This window comes from Triticum aestivum, chromosome 1B, assembly GCF_018294505.1.
Source record: "Triticum aestivum cultivar Chinese Spring chromosome 1B, IWGSC CS RefSeq v2.1, whole genome shotgun sequence".
NCBI lineage: Eukaryota > Viridiplantae > Streptophyta > Magnoliopsida > Poales > Poaceae > Triticum > Triticum aestivum.
Genome location: NC_057795.1, coordinates 2,956,191 through 2,973,378, shown reverse-complemented (window position 1 = coordinate 2,973,378; position 17,188 = coordinate 2,956,191). Strand labels below are relative to the sequence as shown.

At 43.6% G+C, this 17,188-nt stretch overlaps 1 long non-coding RNA gene across 2 annotated transcripts; it reads left to right on the top strand.

Moving 5' to 3' along the window:
• Window positions 1-288: 288 nt before the first annotated feature.
• LOC123102565 (uncharacterized) lies at window positions 289-7,535 on the top strand. 2 transcript variants are annotated; one of them, XR_006449055.1, is made up of 5 exons: window positions 289-441; window positions 552-623; window positions 3,204-5,330; window positions 6,225-6,412; window positions 6,835-7,535. It is a non-coding gene; the product is annotated as an uncharacterized lncRNA (long non-coding RNA). The 2 variants fall into 2 exon arrangements; XR_006449057.1 differs by having other exon boundaries at window positions 295-441; window positions 6,239-6,412.
• Window positions 7,536-17,188: the final 9,653 nt, after the last annotated feature.

The following is a 17,188-nucleotide window of genomic DNA, read 5'->3' as shown; positions in this document are numbered from 1 at the left end:
GCGTTGTCGACGCTGGCCTCGACGTTTTGGATGACCGAAAAGGCCCAGCCGATGAAGCCAGCGGCTGCGACGAGGGCTACAGCGGCTACCAACGCGCACACGGTTAACCGTGACTTGACGGCCTGTCGAGTGGCATGGTAGCAGCGGTCAGTCGACAGAATGGCTCTCTATTTGCACTCTTCTCCGTTAGCAGGTTGCGGAATGGCTCTCTATTTGCACTCTTCTGCGTTTGCAGGACGTGGTTACAGATTGCTATGTCCAGGGTCCCATCAATCTGTGACTCGCCATGGAGCTGGTGAACCTGACGGGGCGGCTGTTCCAGGAGCCGCACTTCAGCTGCTACATCGCGTCCGTGTTCGGCCTCGGCGCGCGGGTCGACCTGGCCGCCGTGCTGGCCGGGCCCGAGGCCACCCTCGCGCACCACCCACACTTCTGAAACAGGTGCGTATGTATGGTCGCGCGCGCCATCGCCTCTGCCAGTGGTTTTCTCATTGTCGTCCGTCAGGTCCGACCTCACTGTCTGATCCCCCGTGTTGGTCCTTTGTTTGCAGGTGCTTGTTGGTCTGGTCGGTTCGTCGTTCCGTATCAGCCAGCCTACTGCATCTTGGTCCACCACTTTGCAGGTTGACCCCTTTTCTTCTCCTGTTCTCTGCTCTCTAGGCCAAGGCTTGCATTTTTGCAGCCATTTCCTCGGCTTGACTATCCGGAGTTCCTGTAAGATTCAGTCTATTTCTTCTTGGCGTTCCTGTTGGTGCGCAGGCTGGTCAATGGGTGGTAGATGGCAGTCTAAGAGTATTCCCTTCTTGTATTTGTGTGGTCTCTTTTTCATCTTTGCTCTTTTTTTGTGAAATATAGGTATGTGTTTTTTTTGTTCCTTCCTTGGATCCTGGTAGGACCTAGGTTCTTTTGTACCTTTCTGCTTGTCCTGGAAGTAACCTACTGGTTTGTTTGCCAGTGCTACTCGCATGTGTCGCGTTGTTGGGTTCTTCCTTGCACGGGCGATTTTGTGCAATCTTTGCTTTGCCTCTGCCGTCGGCGGCTGCACCGGTTATGCTCGTGCTGGGTGAACTCCTTCCCCTCTTATTTTCATTTACCATTTGGTAGGACTAGCTAGGTTGCTGTAAAAATGTCTTGGGTTTCTTCTTGTGCCACGGGAGTTTTTTGGGGGGCTTTTCTTGTTTTGCTGGTGCCTTACCATGGAGTAGATCATTGGATTTAGCTAGGTTCCTTTGTTTCATTGCTGGATTTTCTACCTCACTGATAGAAAAAGAGGCTTCCGTCCAGCCCCATTAGTCGCGAAACTGTAGGAACCGCGACTAATGAAGTCTTTAGTCGCGGTTCGGCAGATGAACCGCGACCAAATGCCTGGGCCCAGGGCGCTCGCGGGCTTTAGTCGCAGTTGGCCAGGCCAACCGCGACTAAAGGTGCCCAAAGGCCTTTAGTCGCGGTTGGCCAGGCCAACCGCGACTAAAGCTCCTCCCTTTTAGTCCCGGTTTGTGGCACGAACCGGAACTAATGGGGTTGAGACCTTTAGTCCCGGTTCGTGCCACGAACCGGTACTAAAGGTCCCATTTTCAAACTCTAACCCCCCCCCCCCCCCCCGGGATCGCGTTTTCAGTTTTAAAAAAAATAAAAGAAAATAATGGAAATGTCAAAAAAATAAAAGAAAATAAGTTTCTCATGTGATATGTGGTCTAGTTGTTGGGAAAATTTGCAAATGTGAATTTTGACTTTATTTGCAAAATCTCTCTGAAATTTGTAAAAATGGGCATAACTTTTGCATACTAACTCGGATGAAAAAGTTTTTTATATGAAAAATCATCTACTCGAAAAGTTACATCCAAATTTAACGGGGGAACCCCGTTAAACATTTTCAAAATCCTCAAAAACCTAATAGAAAAAAAGTTACGGGGCTTGTAAGATCTAGAGTGGAAAAAATTGAAAAATATTCAAACAGTGGGCAAACTATGGTCAAACAATGGTCAAACTAATTATTCTAGAATATTAGTGTTACTAAATAATTATTTTAATTATTTCAATTTTGGTCAAATCTGGTCAAACTGTGGTCAACTGTGGTCAAACAATGGTCAAACTAATTATTCAAGAAATATTAGTGTTACTAAATAATTATTGTTTTTTAAAACAATAGTTTCAAACTCAAACAGTGAAATGTGTCACTTCATGCTCAAGCAAAATTCCTGAAGGTTAATAGGATTGACATCTTATTATTGTCAGGAAAACAACAAGTGCAGACTTGGAGCGTGGGAGAATAGAACCCGGAAGTTAAGCGTGCTTGGGCTGGAGTAGTGAGAGGGATGGGTGACCGGTTGGGAAGTTAGATGATTTGGAATGATGAGGGGTGATAAAAGAATAAATTGAGAAGTGATGAGGGGTGGTGATTAGAGACTAGAGGTTAAAATAATTCAGAAATTTGAAAAAAAAAATTCAATTTTTTTTTTCAAAAACCTGTGGCGGCCTTTAGTCGCGGTTAGCCACAAGAACCGCGACTAAAGGTCCTCCGCCCCGACGGCCACCTGGCGCCCACGTGGACGGGCCTTTAGTCGCGGTGCTTAAGCAACCGCGACTAAAGGGGGGGCCTTTAGTCGCGCCCGCTCGGTCGCGGTTGCGCAACCGCGACTAATGGCAGTTGCGAACCGCGACCAAAGACCAGGTTGGCTGTTTTGAAAGAAGTTAAAGGAAGGCTCTATTTATGATGCCAAGAAAATATGCAGCCTGACGGATCACACACTCATAATTTTTGCTTTGCACAGGCGCACATCAGATACTGGTGGAAGAAGAGGTTATCCTGCAGCTAGAGATTTCCCCTATGTTTTCATACAGTGTGTTTCCTTTTTCAGTCATGACAGATCATATTGATCTGAGTGTCGTGTTTATCTGCCGGGTTAGAATATGTATTAGGTGGTCCGATGTATCACTAGAACAAGTCAATTTGCTTGAAATCGGGCTATTCCCAAAATACACCAAAGCGCTACATCAATTACTCCTTAGTTTGTTGGCGCATTGAGTGGGCATTTGACGTTAGTTCCCTCCTGGTAGAATAATTTTATGCAACCTGTATGGGATATATTACTGCAAATGGGCACCACAAATACATGGTAAATTATCTGGGTGTCTTGCACAAATCTTGATCACTTCTCTCCTTTAGCAGCTCTAAATGAAATCTTCTTTATCTGATTTTGTAGGAGAATGTCAAGCTGATCTCTGAGACAAGCCTTGGGGCTTACAGGTTAATTATCCATCTCCTGGTCAAGGTTTATTCCAACTAAACTTTTCCTAGAGCTGTCTGTCCAAAGTGGCTAGAGTACTACAGTAAACTCATTAATGAGCTAGGGAATCGTGGTGAGCATGCTTCAAAGGTTTTTCTTGAGCACCTAAATTTTAATTGCACTCGATTGTTAGGTTCATACCTTATTAATCGATGTAAACATCGTTACGTTTAAAGAATTCCATGCAGAATAAAAGTTGAAGACGTTGATCATTTGAACCCTGCCTCCATGATATTTACCTCAAAAATTTAAGTCTACATCATACACAATTGACTGGGCTAGGTAGTGCTCCTTTTTATCTCCCTGAAAAAGTTGTTCCATTATCCCTTTTTTTTGCTGTTAAAGTGCAAGATTTCAGAACTATGCGCTAATAAAAAACAAAAAAGGGAACCTTCTACATAGGGCCAATGCAATGAGTTGTTGTCATGAATATCTACTCCAGGAGTTTTCCACTGAAAAAGTCTACCATGGATTTACATGCAACTGAGAGATTTAAAGATGTCTTCTTTGGCTGGCATGATTGTTTACGTTTTCCTCATTAGAAGCAATTAACCTACATGATCTGTGCAGAATATGTCTCACCACTTTAGTAGGAAGGTTTAACAGAAAATAATAGTAGCACTGTTTTAACAAGTGGTCCCTTTGTATGATGCAGGTTCAAGGGCAGAGCCATAGATTTAGCCTCTAAAAATAAGCTCTGAACGAATTTAACCACAATGTGCACGCAAGGGCAGTGATGCCTTTTACTACTTGAGAGGCCCAACAAGGCATTTTTACTTTTCTGCTACCAAAGGAAACAATGAAAAAAATATGCTACTCCAGTGCCCTGTAGTTAGTTCCTGTAAATTTTTACAAATATGATGAAGAATAAGATGCATCATTTGCAGTACTTGGCTACCAAGAAGGAGCGACACTGTCATCAAAATTTTCTCTATGAGCTATATAGTATATACTGTCTTTTGACTATGCGCTTCTCTTAGTACTGCTTGAACAATCTGTATCTTTGCCCTGTATTATATGAGCTTATGATAGACACACTGTTTGAAAGCACGACCAGCAGCCAAGGACATCTCACGCCACGCTCTATCTCATCTTAGTCCTCACTAATTCACAAACGGGATGAAGAGGACACACTAGCTGTCGGGCAGGTTTAGCGCTACTTCCACCATCACGCCATCCTCCATTACTGGAGACCGCGATGTGGGATGTTCGTGGGCGGGGAGAGACTCGCCAGTTGTTTCTGCGTAGCCGTCGATGGCATCCATTTGCCTTTTGTTTCAGAGGGCGAACTCCGGGGTCTATTGTTCACACCCAACATGAGGATGCAGTACTAGGAGCAGAGAATAACAAGTTAAACAATAACAGACCATGCTTCTGAAACTTTCAATGAAATATACTGTGCCAGTTTAAACACATATTGTTTTGTGAATCATTTCCAGCCACTAGATGCTACCAGCACTTCACAAGGACACAAAATACCAACAGTAGAAGACACCTAAGGTAAAAATTCAAAGGAAAGGTGAGTACAGATGTACAGAATGTTGACGTAATGATATTGTACCATGCAACATTGTGAAGGAGTTATTTCAAAAGGAAGATAGAGCTGATCTTGGAGAAGAGTAGGATATACTGTGATAAATGAAGACCCAAGTTGCAGTTGCTTCATGGATGTATCGACCCTTTAGTGCTCTTTCTTTCTAAATCGCATATGTCTGCTTATATAATCTTTTGAACCACTGCCTTCTGGGCTGTAATAATAGCGTACTGCTTAGATTGTGGTTTGGTATGTCATTACAAGCTTAAAATTATTTGCTATCTAATTTTTATGTAGTTCTTGTGTAATATTTGTTTCTGCTTTCATCTTAGTATGTCATTACAATCTAATTGTTCGTTCTCACCTGGCTTAATTAGCTGAAAACTGATGTTCTTACGGTGCCACTTTCTATTTGCAGTACTATTGCTGAGCCACCTTACCATCACAAGTATTTTCCTGAGCTCTGGTGATTACTCCCAAGGATTACTCCACCAAATATCATTACTGAGGTATCACTACGTGCCTCTGGCTGGCTATTCATGTGCAGTACTGCAATCAGGGACGAATCCAAGGGGGGACGGGGGGGCTAGACCCCCCTGACGATTTTGTTTTTACGTAGTAACGATAAAACTTTTGGTAAAAGTAGGTGAAAACAATGAACGCATGGCTAACTTCGCCCCCCCCTAATCACGTGAAGTGCAAAACTGTAAAGCCCATCTATAGCAGGCCCCTGCAGCAGCCCACAACAGGAAGACGAAGGGCATAATTAGCGTCGTTTTCTTTCCTTTTATTTACTTGCCTCCGATGCTATCGCTAAGGTATAGCCGCCGTCTAGGGCAGTTCCGTATTCAGCGCCATGCAGTTCCTAAATCAAGATCTGATTGTCGAAGGGGGCAAGACGATCCAATGGATGCACGGCCAGCCGGCCGGCCGCACAGCTAGGTTGATCGGCGATGAGGCAAGTAATTACTCTCGATTCTCATTCTCTTTACTTCATCCTTGGCTTATATTTTGTAATTAGATTAATCTGTACCTTGGAAATATTCTTGAGACCTGACCAATGAGATAAGATTTTGCATTGTTTATCCCTTCGAGCAGCAGAAAGATTTATTTCATTAGCATGTGAATTATCCTTTGTATTTCTTATATGGCAACTTTTAGTAAAAATGAAATTGTTCAAAGCCACCACATGTTTTGTTCTTTTGATGGAATCTTTCATTAACCTAAGCCACGATCGTCTTTGCACAAAAAAAAATTCCAGTAAGTCACCACACGGAAAACCTTGCCCCCCCTATGTTAGAATCCTGGCTCCGTTCCTGACTGCAATGTGTGGCCTTCTCTGTTATGTGAAATGCCAGTACTTGCGCTGTGACCCTTCATGTAATGTCTGTTAACTTCCAAAGTGCCGCGTAACAAGGAGGGCAGCAGCCTCGGCGCGGCGATCAAGTCTCTCCTTAGCGCGGATAAGTAGTGCCACCTGGCCAGCGGCAGGAAGTCCGCCGATCGTCGGGATCTGCTTCATGGACGGCGCTGGAAGAAGCTCAATGACCAGGCCATCGTCCTCTCCAAGAGGAGGGGCCAGCTCAAGCAGGTACAGTTACCTCACCACAACTCGCTCCTTCTCCCTGTTTCTTCTTCGATGACTATCTATATAAATACAAAATTTACTTCAAGATACTCTCTTGGTTAACTGCAAATAGCATTAGCTGCCAACTGCTAGCGCTAGGTTGTGGGTACAGTAGATGATTCGGTTATCTGAGCAGCTGCTGAACTGTCGAACCGTGTGTTTTTATCACCTGAACTTCTGCGAGCCATAGTTTCCCGCAGCCCATTTGTTCTGTGCATTCCTTCGATATATGTGATGTCCAACTTCTGTAATAATTCTTTGAAGATGAATGTTGCTTTGGTTAAGACTGACGTATGAGGTCCCCTGAGTTGTACTTACACACATTATTTTTGTGGTAGAATTACACATCATTTTTGTGGTAACGTTCATTTTTACTGATTTTGTAGTCAGAGTTTGGCGAGCTGTCAAGATTTTGCTTTTAGTCACAGAGATAGGCTTCAAATGTTATCTACCTTGGTAAGGTGATTCGTTGTCTTCAGCTGGTATGTTTAAGCCTGTGCCAGGTTCAGTTAGCGATAATAACACCAACAGCGGAGGTGGAGCATGCATAGTGCCTAAGTTCATGAGCTAATTGTGATATTATTAATAGAGTTTTCATATTTATCATTAGGATGATGAAGCCTGTCAAGTATTATCCAATACTAATTAGCTTTGCCTCAGAGCTTGGAAAGAGAAAGTAGAGTTATCAATAATGATCAGCTACCGTTGATATCGATGTTTCCAGAACATCGTTTCCAATTGTCTGTTATCTCATTGTGTTTATAAGCAGATACAACATCTCCTGTAACACTTATTCTTACACTTGCTGATATGAACTACTCCCTCCGTCCCATAATGTAAGATGTTTTTTGACACTACATTAGTGTCAAAAAACATCTTACATTATGGGAAGGAGGGAGTACTTGGCTATGTTTATAGAATTTATCTCTTTGTGTTTTGTACTACTGGATGCAAATTAGTTGTCCTCGGCAAAAATTGTGCCTTGCTTTTGGTACAAATTTTGACTTTGTGAACTGCAGTGAAATTGTGGTTATCCTAGGCAACAACTACACTTTTCTTTTGGTATATATTTGATCTGCATGCCCTATATTAAACTCAGCTATCCTGGGCAGCAACTATACCTTGCTCTTGATATATCTTTGTATTGTTTGTGATATACACTGAACACATTTATTCTCAGCGGTTACTCAAATTTCCTTTGGATGTTCTAAACGCTTTTTTATATTGAAGTTTTAGACGGCGAGTCACCATGCCGAGCTAGGCAACGCGCGCCAAGGCGCGCTTCCGATCTAGTATTTTATTCATGGCGTGGCTTTTGCGGGGAGTCAGCAGCATGGTGAAGTTTTCCCCCTTTTTACGTTGGACTGGACACTTTTTAGGATCAGATTAGACTCTTCTTTTTAGGACTTGCCTTTTCTTTTGAGAACACGGATGGATCCTTTTTTTGTTGTTGCACAAACATTGGACGTGTCATATGCCTTTTTTATGGCACGTCCGGACCATGTATGTTACGTATGTTTTCCTTTAATCCCGAACGTTAATTATACAATCCAACGGTGTAATTAATGTTAATGATGTGGATTAATAAAAAGACTTGAAAGGTGCCTCCAATTAGTAAATATATATAAGATAAGATATAAGATTGTTCTTTTTAAATGTCCAATTTGTCATAAGAGACCTAGCGTTGTTCAAAATTGTAATCTGATCAGCTCAACTAGCTAGTCGCACTACTTCCAAAAATCTTGAAAATAACAACTAGCATGTTAGTTGGCTGCAAAAACAAAGCTTGCTAGCATGTGCACAATGACAACATACATGATATGGACATAGTTGATAGAAGACTCGGTATGTTATGCTACATAAAGTCTTTCTAATTTATAGAATAAACTAGAATTAACAAAAAATTCTGAAGCAACTTGTTTTGGTCTACAAAATAATGCATGATGAGTCAGCATCTACTATGTCGAAAGACTTGGGTCTAACTTATATTGGCAAATCATCGTACCTCAGTAGTATATGCTTGTCACATTTTGCAATAATAGTTACTTTCTTTATATGAAATGATTGTTATATTATTGGTTATGCATGGAAAAAATCTGCATTCGTTATGCTTACACGTTAGAATGTTAGATTACTTAGCTATTGTCATATTCTGGATCTTCTTGAAATTATCCTCACATGCTTATGTTTAAATAACTCGTTTATACAGATAAAAAAAATGTTAGAGTGGCCTGCTCCCATCCACACCCTAGCATATGTCCCACGACATGTAAGTTATGAAATCATAACTGTGTGTTATGATGTAGTTTTGACATCTAGCGAGGAGGAATAATGCATGTTACAACATATGGCACCCAACTTAATTCGCCGCTCATGGTTTACATAGTAGTACACGCTAGGCGAGTCATGGTTTTTGTCAGGTTGTCGTTCTTGATTTGATCGATCATAATGATTGTCTTGTTGTGCAATTGGCTAAACTTTTTTAAATAGTGAGTACTAGTTAACCAAATACTTTGGAGTGTGTCTCAACCAATGGATGAAACTTCCTGTCAAGATCACAACCATGTACAGAGTTGTAATTTATAAAGGTGCAATTTCTTGGAAGATGCCAATAATTGTTCGGTATTGCAGTGCCTGGTCAGCATGATCGGCCACACTAACACTACAGGAAATAGCTAGTTTGCCATCAGGCTTGTACAGACGGCAAAGGCAGTATTACAGACGGCAAAGAGTTTGCCGTCAACTGGTTGACGGCAAAGTGTGTCGGCAAAGGCAAAGATTTTGCCGTCAGCCAGACTACACTAAGGAAACGGCAAAGATTTTGCCGTCAGCCAGACTATAGTTTGCCGTCTGCCACAAAAAAAAACAGACGGCAAAGTTTGCATCTTTTGCTGTCAGGCGATTTCATCTTTAACGTACGGCAAAGAGATTTTGTTTTGTTTAAATATAAAATCCAACAATGCATAGGTGGACACACTAAGGAAACGTACTCAGTGAAGGAAAAGCACGCGGTCAAGGAAACGTACGACCCAGAACTGCTTAAGTGCTTATTCATATAATATATATTCATATATGTGGTGGTTACACTTTACATAAAAGACCCCCTCATAAAAAGAAAGAAGAAATTAGTCCTGGTTTCTTGCAAGAACCTTACAAAAATTTGTAAAAAAGAAATTGAATCTTCGTCTTCTCCTGGGAAAGGCAGGGCCGGAGACATGGTTGGGCGAGGCAGGGTCGGAGGCACGCACGGAGGGGCGAGGCAGGGAGGTCCGGCGGGGTCACACGCATCAGATCCGGCGGTGGCTGCTCGACCTCGACCGGATCCGCAGGGTCGCGCGCGCGACGGCAGGAGCTCGATCGGTGGTAGGGTCAACGACCTCCATGGCCAGCTCCTGCAGATGGTGGAGGGACAAAGAGAACTTCGGGTCAGAGGGAAAGAAACGAGGAAAGGGAGAAGAGCTTGGGCCGTCCGGTGGGAGTGCGGGGTCGGCGGGCGATGGGCGCGGACGGACGCTTCGACGGGGAGGTGGCGACAGGAGGCCGCGACAGGTCGGCGCATCGGAGGCGACGGGCCGGCCGCGCCAGGGCGACGCCGCGCCGGGTCGACACAACGGAGGCGATGGGCGACGCGCTGGCCACGCCGGGGCCGACGGGGGTAGGGGCCGGCCGCGCCAGAGGCTACTGGAGGCAGGGGCGCCGCCTCTCCGCTCGCCAGTTGCCTGCGCCGGCCGTGGATCGATGCGTGGGTGTGTTGTGTGGTGTGTGGTGTGCGTGGACGGGTGGGGCGTGGGGTGTGGTTGTGGGTTAGTGGGTGGGTGGGGCTATCGGCATGGTAGTGCGTGTGTCAGGACAAGTGGGTGGGGTTGCGTGGGTTGGGACGGGCCGCCACGTCATCGATCCGTGGGATCGATCCGTGGCGTGTGTTTTCTCTTTGCCGTCTGCGTTTATGTTTACAGACGGCAAAGTCCCGACTTTGCCGTCTATAAATATAAACGCAGACGGCAAAGACTTTGCCATCTCGTAAAAAAAAACACAGACGGCAAATATCTCACTTCGCCGTCTGTAGAAAAAAAAGCAGACGGCAAAGATTCTTTGCCGTCTGTCTTTTTTTCGCAGACGGCAAAGTGAGCTCTTTGCTGTCTGTAATTTTTTTGGGTGACGGCAAAGTCTATTTTACCGTTAGATTTTCTTTGCCGTCTGCTGATGACGGCAAAACATTTCTTTGCCGTCTGCCCCGACGAAAAGCTGACGGCAAAGACGCTCCCTGACGGCAAATTAGCAGTTTCCTGTAGTGTAATGCCCATGATGTTTTCATAGTTTTGGAAGGAGGAACTTGTCTGTTAGATTCATATACAACAAAGCTTGCTAACTTCTTCACAATGACATGATACACATCATACAACCATAATTGGTACTTGAAGACTATATATATCTATGATATAGTAGGAAGTATTCCTATTTTCTACAAGTAACTAAAATGAACAGATTGTTAAGGTAAAAGAAGTCTACGGTTAGCTAATTGTAGAAAGAGGAACATGTTTTAATCTTCAAAGTAATGCAACATGAGTGTGCATTTACTAGTTTCAGAGACTTGACTAGTAGTTGTATTGCCAAATTGTCCTATCTCAAAAGTTCTTGTTGCAATAATATTATTTTCTTATGTACAATAATTTTTGTATTGTTGGTTAATGTAGAAATATGTTCATCATCATGCTCACATCTTAGCATTTTCGATGAATTAGCAAACTAGGGTCATACTCTGGATCTTCCTAAATTATGCCAAACATACAATTGTTTAAATAAATACATTTTTTCCAATGAATTAGCCTTAGATCAATGTTATATTGTCCAATTATGCAAATATAGCGCATAATTACTAAATAACTAGAGGGGGTCGATTATTGTGCCATGTAAGAAAAATGGAACCCGAGACACCAGCCACACCAGTGCCCCATGACAGATATGAAATTATATTGCACGACATCCTATACTTTGACATCTAATGAGGGCCGGCTAACTTACTACACGGGGACCAACACTGGTAGAAAAAGAGGCTTCCGTCCAGCCCCATTAGTCGCGAAACTGTAGGAACCGCGACTAATGAAGTCTTTAGTCGCGGTTCGGCAGACGAACCGCGACCAAAGGCCTGGGCCCAGGGCGCTCGGTGGCCAGCTGGTGCACGTGAGGGGCTTTAGTCGCGGTTGGCCAGGCCAACCGCGACTAAAGGTGCGCAAAGGCCTTTAGTCGCGGTTGGCCAGGCCAACCGCGACTAAAGCTCCTCCCCTATATATACCAGTTCAGCACGCTCACTTAGCCATTTGGTGCCACTTCTCTTCACAAGCTTCACAAGGGGGTGTAGGTTTGCTTTTGGTTCCTCTTATGCACACAAGGTGTTTGATGAAATGCCCTAAGAGGGTGAAACAAACATGATATGAAGTGTTGGAGCCACACTTGAGGTTCCTCATTTATTTTTTCCTCCTCGATCGCGGTTAGCAACTTGAACCTTTCATGCATGTGTGTCATTGATAAAATATGCATGTGTGCAGTTCATTGTTTAATTTATATTGTTTGTAGCTAGTTAGTTTAACAAATGCATGATGGTTAATTATATATTTTATATTATAATAATGCAGATGAATCGGCAATGGATGTACGGTAACCGACTCTCCGGCGAGTTCACTACGGGTTTGAAAGATTTCCTCGTAGTGGCTAATGCGAACAAGCAGGGGGGTTTTGTTATCTGTCCATGTGTTATCTGTAAGAATCAGAAGGGTTACTCTTCCTCAAGAGATGTTCACATGCATCTGCTTCGGCACGGTTTCATGCCAAGCTATAATTGTTGGACCAAGCATGGAGAAAGAGGGGTTATAATGGAAGAAGATGAAGAAGGGGATGATTTCATCGATGAAAGCTATCTTGCTCATTTCGGTGATACTTTCATGGAGGATGCTGAAGGTGAAGGGGAAGGTGAAGAAGAGGCACGTGATGATCCCGTTGATGATCTTGGTCGGACCATTGCTGATGCACGGAGACGCTGCGAAACTGAAAAGGAGAGGGAGAATTTGGATCGCATGTTAGAGGATCACAGAAAGGCGCTGTACCCCGGATGCGATGATGGTCTGAAAAAGCTGGGCTGCACACTGGATTTGCTGAAATGGAAGGCAGAGGCAGGTGTAGCTGACTCGGCATTTGAAAACTTGCTGAAAATGTTGAAGAATATGTTTCCAAAGGATAACGAGTTGCCCGCCAGTACGTACGAAGCAAAGAAGGTTGTCTGCCCTCTAGGTTTAGAGGTTCTGAAGATACATGCATGCATCAACGACTGCATCCTCTACCGCGGTGAATACGAGAATTTGAATGAATGCCCGGTATGCACTGCATTGCGTTATAAGATCAGAGGCGATGACCCTGGTGACGATGTTGAGGGCCAGAAACCCAGGAAGAGGGTTCCCGCCAAGGTGATGTGGTATGCTCCTATAATACCACGGTTGAAACGTCTGTTCAGGAACAAAGAGCATGCCAAGTTGTTGCGATGGCACAAAGAGGACCGTAAGTCGGACGGGGAGTTGAGACACACCGCAGATGGAACGCAATGGAGAAAGATCGACAGATGGTTCAAAGATTTTGCAGCTGACGCAAGGAACATAAGATTTGCTCTAAGTACGGATGGCATGAATCCTTTTGGCGAGCAGAGCTCCAGCCATAGCACCTGGCCCGTGACTCTATGCATCTACAACCTTCCTCCTTGGTTGTGCATGAAGCGGAAGTTCATTATGATGCCAGTGCTCATCCAAGGTCCGAAGCAACCCGGCAACGACATCGATGTGTACCTAAGGCCATTAGTTGATGAACTTTTACAGCTGTGGGGTGGTGTCCGTGTGTGGGATGAGCACAAACAAGAGGAATTTGACCTACGAGCGTTGCTTTTCGTAACCATCAACGATTGGCCTGCTCTTAGTAACCTTTCGGGACTGTCAAATAAGGGATACAATGCATGCACGCACTGCTTACATGAGACTGAAAGTGTACATTTGCCAAATTGTAAGAAGAACGTGTACCTTGGGCATCGTCGATTTCTTCCGAAAATTCATCCAGTAAGAAAGAAAGGCAAGCATTACAACGGCAAGGCAGATCACCGGCCGAAGCCTGCGGAACGCACTGGTGCTGAGGTATTTGATATGGTCAAGGATTTGAAAGTCATCTTTGGAAAGGGTCCTGGCGGACAATCAGTTCCGAAGGGAGCTGACGGGCACGCAGCCATGTGGAAGAAGAAATCTATATTCTGGGAGCTAGAATATTGGAAAGTCCTAGATGTCCGCTCTGCAATCGACGTGATGCACGTTACGAAGAATATTTGCGTGAACCTCCTAAGCTTCTTGGGCGTGTATGGGAAGACAAATGATACAAAGGAAGCACGGCAGGACCAGCAACGTTTGAAAGACCCTGATGACCGGCATCCGGAATGGTTTCAAGGTCGTGCCAGCTACGCTCTGACCAAAGAAGAGAAGGTCATCTTTTTTGAATGCCTGAGCAGTATGAAGGTCCCGTCTGGATTCTCGTCCAATATAAAGGGAATAATAAACATGGCGGAGAAAAAGTTCCAAAACCTGAAGTCTCACGACTGCCACGTGATTATGACGCAATTGCTTCCGATTGCTTTGAGGGGGCTCCTGCCGGAAAATGTTCGAGTAGCCATTGTGAAGCTATGTGCATTCCTCAATGCAATCTCTCAGAAGGTAATCAATCCAGAAGTTCTACCACGGTTACAGAACGATGTGATCCAATGTCTTGTCAGTTTCGAGTTGGTGTTCCCGCCATCCTTCTTCAATATTATGACGCACCTCCTGGTTCACCTAGTCGAAGAGATTTTCGTTCTCGGTCCTGTATTTCTACACAATATGTTCCCCTTCGAGAGGTTCATGGGAGTATTAAAGAAATATGTTCGTAACCGTGCTAGGCCAGAAGGAAGCATCGCCAAGGGCTATGGAAATGAGGAGGTAATTGAGTTTTGTGTTGACTTTGTTCCTGACCTTAAGCCGATTGGTCTTCCTCGATCGCGGCACGAGGGGAGACTAAGTGGAAAAGGCACGATCGGAAGGAAATCAACGATATGTATGGACGGCCATTCTCTGACTGAAGCACACCACACTGTACTGACCAATTCCAGCTTGGTGGCTCCGTACTTTGAGAAACACAAGAATATTTTACGCTCGGACAACCCGGGGAAGCCTGAATCCTGGATTAGGAAGGCCCACATGGAGACTTTCGGCAGTTGGTTGAGAAAACATTTAATGAATGACAATGATGTTGTAGATCAGCTGTACATGTTGGCCAAGACACCATCTTCGACTATAACGACTTTCCAAGGGTACGAGATAAATGGGAATACATTTTACACGATCGCCCAAGATAAAAAGAGCACCAACCAAAACAGTGGTGTCCGCTTTGATGCAGCAACCGAGAATGGGCAAAAGGTCACATATTATGGTTACATAGAGGAGATATGGGAACTTGACTATGGACCCTCCTTTAAGGTCCCTTTGTTCCGGTGCAAATGGTTCAAGCTAACAGGAGGTGGGGTAAAGGTGGACCAGCAATACGGAATGACAATGGTGGATTTCAACAATCTTGGTTACCTTGACGAACCATTCGTCCTAGCGAAAGATGTCGCTCAGGTTTTCTATGTGAAGGACATGAGTAGCAAACCGAGGAAACGGAAAGATAAGAAAACGATCAGTACATCATGCGATGATCCAAAGCGCCACATTGTTCTTTCAGGGAAAAGAAACATCGTGGGAGTGGAGGACAAGACAGACATGTCAGAAGATTATAATATGTTTGCTGAAATTCCGCCCTTCAAAGTGAACACCGACCCAAGCATTAAGTTAAATGATGAGGATGCTCCATGGATACGGCACAATCGTAAGCAAGCAGGGACACAAGGGAAGAAATGATGTGTAATAATTTATTGTACCAAACTTTGTTGAATGGATCATGTGAATTATATTACCCGTGAATGGATCATGTGAATTATATTACCCTTGACGAAACATTTTGAATTGAATTAGTTTTATTTTTCTGAATTTTTTGATATATTATTTGTATTTTTAACATTTTGAATTGAATTAGTTTTATTTTTCTGAATTTTTTGATATATTATTTGTATTTTTAGAATTTTGAATTGAATTAGTTTTATTTTTCTGAATTTTTTGATATATTATTTGTATTTTTAACATTTTGAATTGAATTAGTTTTTTTTTCTGAATTTTTTGATATATTATTTGTATTTTTAGAATTTTGAATTGAATTAGTTTTATTTTTCTGAATTTTTTGATATATTATTTGTATTTTTAACATTTTGAATTGAATTAGTTTTTTTTCTGAATTTTTTGATATATTATTTGTATTTTTAACATATTGAATTGAATTAGTTCTATTTTTCTTAATTTTTTGATATGTTATTTGTATTTTTAACATATTGAATTGAATTAGTTTTATTTTTCTTAATTTCTTGATATATTATTTGTATTTTTAGAATTTTGAATTGAATTAGTTTTATTTTTCTGAATTTTTTGATATATTATTTGTATTTTTAAGATTTTGAAAAAGAAAAAGTATTTGGAAAATACCTTTAGTCGCGGTTGGCCTGCCCAACCGCGACTAAAGGTGGTTGCGCGCGGGAACGAAAAACCCGCCAAAAAAGTCCTTTAGTCGCGGGTCGCCTCCCCAACCGCGACTAAAGGTTACCCTTTAGTCGCGGGTCGCCTCCCCGACCGCGACTAAAGGTTCTCCTTTAGTCGCGGGTCGCCTCCCCAACCGCGACTAAAGGCCCTTTAGTCGCGGGTCGCCTCCCCAACCGCGACTAAAGGGGGGGGCTATAAATACATGCGCCCGACCCGTCGCCTCCATTTCTCCGCTCTGCCTCTGCCGCGCCGAAGGCCTGCCGCCCTCGCCCTCGACGCCGCCCGCCGTCGACCTCGCCCTCGACGCCGCCCGCCGTCGCCCGCGCCCTCGACGCCGCCCGCCGTCGCCCGCCGCCCCCTCTCGCCCACGTACGGCGCCCGCCGCCCCCTTTCGCCCTAGTACGCCGCCCGCGCCGGCCTCCCTCGCCCACCACCGCGCCGCCCCGCGCCGGCCTCCCTCGCCGGAGAGGCCTCGCCGCCCTCGCCGGCGGCCGGCCTCGCCGGCGTTGATCGAGAGAGAGAGAGAGAGAGCAGAGAGAGAGAGAGAGCAGAGAGAGAGAGCAGAGAGAGAGAGAGAGAGAGAGAGAGAGCAGAGAGAGAGAGCAGAGAGAGAGAGAGCAGAGAGAGAGAGAGAGAGAATTTTGTGATTTTTTTAAAAATAATTGTGAACATTTTAAATAATGCATATTTTCAAATCCATGAACATTTTTACAAATTCGCGTACAATTTTTAAAATTGTGAAATTTATTGAAACTTTGTGAACACTGTTTTAATCAGCGAATAAATTTTGGAATTCATTAATATTTTTTTGTTTTGATGAATTTTTTTGTGTCTAATAAAATCAATTTTTTGAAATACACGAATAATTTTTAAATTCACGAATATGTCATGAATCAGTGAAAAAATTAAATACGTGAACTATTCTGAAATCCCTAAACATTTTTTGAATACACAATATGTTTTTATTCCTGTTTTTTCCACAAAATCATCAACATTTTTTGAAAACCTTTTTTTTTGCAAAATCACAATGTTTTTGTATCCATGAACATTTTATGAT